Consider the following 1,664-nt stretch of genomic DNA (forward strand, 5'->3'; position numbering starts at 1 on the left):
GCCAGACAGGTGAGCAGTTCAGATCCAGCCCAGGTGGCCTGACTCTGCCCTTGTGGTTTTTATTTCCCTGTCTTTTAAGGTCCTCCACCTCAAGTGAAGCTGCAACTTCTACTAAATCATGCCATCTGGAAGCACCACAACGTTCCATGTGTTGTTTCCACTCCAAGTTGATCGTCCTAGTGAAATCTCCTATTCTACCCTGGTGATAGACTCCAAAACAATGAGCTCCCAAGAGCAGGCATGGGCAGCTGCCTTTGAAAAGCGTCGGTGCTTGGGCTGTTTGTGCATGTAGCTGGTGGCTCCTCGCTTTCGGGTAAAGGAGTCTGGGCTGGGATGTACCGAGCTCCCAGTGAAGGGGAGCTGAGCCCGAGCCATGGCCAGCACAGTGGTAGCGGTTGGATTGACCATTGCTGCTGCAGGATTTGCAGGCCGTTATGTGTTGCAAGCCATGAAGCATATGGAGCCTCAAGTAAAGCAAGTTTTTCAAAGTCTACCAAAATCTGCCTTCAGTGGCGGTTATTACAGAGGTGGATTTGAACCCAAAATGACAAAACGAGAAGCAGCGTTAATACCAGGCGTAAGCCCTACTGCCAATAAAGGACAAATAAGAGATGCACATCGACAGATTATGCTCTTAAATCACCCAGACAAGGGAGGATCTCCTTATATAGCAGCCACAATCAGTGAAGCTAAAGATTTACTAGAAGGTCAAGCTAAAAAATGAAGTAAATATATGAATTTTCAGTTCATGTTAGCATGTGTATATGAGTACCAACTTTTTATAATAAAATACCTCAGGTACAGTTTTTTAAAAACAAACAAACAAAAAAAAAAAAAGAAAAGCTTCTCCAGTTTACTAAGGATCACATAAGGATCCAAGCTGATCTTTCTCAGCTCGCAAGAGTGTGTGTTCTTCTAAGAAGCTTGAAACTAGTGGTGGGGGGTGGGGGTGGGGTGGTGAGTTTGATGGTAAGAACATGGACTTCAGGGTCAAACCAGACCTGGGGGAATTTGTTCTGGGCAGACCATAGTGTCTATTTCATACTATCTGTGTCGGAATGAAATGTGGTAATAATCTCAAACATAGTAATTCCAAAAGTATATTAGTTCCTATTGCTATAGTGCACAAACAAATGTATTATATTTTTGCATTGTTTTGGTTTGGAGAGATCAGAGAATCATAATTCTCTTTTTCTAGTCAATTAGGTATTAAAGAACAAACAGAAATTGTAGACAAATATGAAAATAAAAGATTTCTCAACATAAACCTTTTTTCTTCCTCCCTCCCCCCTCCCTCCCTTCTTTCCTTCTTTCCTTTCTTCCTTCCTCTTAAAGGAGACTTCAAGTCAAGTTCAACCCTACTCATAATGTGTCACGTTCTCAATGCCACATTCCTTTTCTGTTTTAATCAGCCATCATGGGGCACTGTGTGAACAATTTAACAACCAGCTCCTTCCCCAACGGCTCTACAATTGCATCATTTCCACTGGAGACTCAGCATTCACTAGCAAGCGTCCCTGGAATCTGCAGACAGTCCCTTCTTTAGCTAGCTTTTTCCTCTGAAAAGGCCATGTCTGGTGGTTTGGATTATAATGGTCCCAGAACATTGAAGGCGGGCACACAAACTGGGAGAGGATGTGATGAGTGTGGAAGCATTTGGTAGA

The 1,664-nt window shown here is 43.1% G+C and overlaps 1 pseudogene; it reads left to right on the plus strand.

Moving 5' to 3' along the window:
* The first annotated feature begins 274 nt into the window (after positions 1–274).
* LOC138844552 (mitochondrial import inner membrane translocase subunit TIM14 pseudogene) lies at positions 275–842 on the plus strand (annotated as a pseudogene).
* Positions 843–1,664: the final 822 nt, after the last annotated feature.

The sequence above is a fragment of the Oryctolagus cuniculus genome, chromosome 12 (assembly GCF_964237555.1).
Source record: "Oryctolagus cuniculus chromosome 12, mOryCun1.1, whole genome shotgun sequence".
Classification (NCBI taxonomy): domain Eukaryota; kingdom Metazoa; phylum Chordata; class Mammalia; order Lagomorpha; family Leporidae; genus Oryctolagus; species Oryctolagus cuniculus.